Source organism: Corvus kubaryi, unplaced genomic scaffold (assembly GCF_017639235.1).
Source record: "Corvus kubaryi isolate FWS band 111438036 unplaced genomic scaffold, C.kubaryi_AGA036_p1.0 split1-131, whole genome shotgun sequence".
In the NCBI taxonomy this organism is placed as follows: domain Eukaryota; kingdom Metazoa; phylum Chordata; class Aves; order Passeriformes; family Corvidae; genus Corvus; species Corvus kubaryi.
This window is the reverse complement of record NW_024582073.1, coordinates 24272126-24273496: the sequence shown is the minus strand read 5'-3', so window position 1 is coordinate 24273496 and position 1371 is coordinate 24272126.

Genomic DNA, 1371 nt, shown 5'->3' with positions numbered 1-1371 from the left:
TCAAAAGCAGTGTGACCAGCAGAGCAAGGGAGGTGGTTCTGCCCCTCTACTCTGCTCTCATGAAGCCCCACCTGCAGTGCTGTGTCCAGCTGCAGGGTCCTTGGCACAGGAAAGACATGGACCTGTTGGAGTGGGTCCTCAGGAGGCCACAGAGATGCTTCGAGAGCTGGAGAACCTCTCCTGTGGAGACAGGCTAGAGAGCTGGGGGTGTTCAGCCTGGAAAAGTGAAGGCTCCAGGGAGACCTTACAGCACCTTCCAGTACCCAAAGGGAGCTTATAAGAAAAATTGGGACAGACTTTTTAGCAGGGCCTGCAGTGATGAGAGAAGGTGTAATCATTCTCAACTAAAAGAGAGTAGATTTAGATTAGATATAAAGTAGGTTTTTAGCACTTAGTGCTATGGTCTCATTGACAAGGTGGTGATTGGTTAAAGGTTGGACTTGATGATCCTGTAAGTCTTCTCCTACATCATATTCTGTGATACCAGATGCGTGGTAAGGCACTGGAACAGGTTATCCAGGATGCCACATCCCCGGAAGTGTTCAAGGCCAGGCTGAATGGGCCAACCTGATGTAGTGATGGTGATCCTGCCCGTGGCGGGGGCTCGGAACGAGGTGATCTTTAAGGTGCCTTCCAACCAGACCATCCTGTGGGAGTGCGAAGCAGAGCCCGTGAGTGCCAGACAAGAGCCTGGGGATGAAGGCAATGTGGGATGCGGGCAGGCTCCGGGCAGGATTCGGACGGGATCCAGATGGGATCAGAGAGGACGCGGACATGATCCGGGCTGGCTGCGGGCAGGATCAGACGGGCTCCGGGCGGGATATGGGCAGAATCAGGCGGGATCCGAGAGGGATGCGGGAGGGATCAGACGGGCTCCGGGCGGGAGCAGACAAGAACAGATGGGCGGGATGCGGGCGGGATCAGACGGGAACAGACAGGCGGGATACGGGCAGGATGCGGGCGGGATCAGACGGGCGCCGGGCGGGATGCGGAAGGGATCAGACGGGAACAGACGGGAACACACGAGCGGGATGCGGGCGGGATCAGACGGGAACAGACCGGAACAGATGGGCAGGATGCGGGAGGGATCAGACGGGCGGGATCCAGGAGGGATCAGATGGGCGGGATGCGGGTGGGATCAGACGGGCGGGATCCTGGATGGATCAGACGGAATCAGACGGGCGGGATCCAGGATGGATCAGGCGGGCGGGATGCGGGCGGGATCAGACGGGCGGGATCCAGGATGGATCAGACGGGATCAGACGGGCGGGATCCAGGATGGATCAGAAGGGCGGGATGCAGGATGGATCAGACGGGATCAGACGGGCGGGATGCAGGATGGATCAGACGGGTGGGATGCAGGGTGGATCA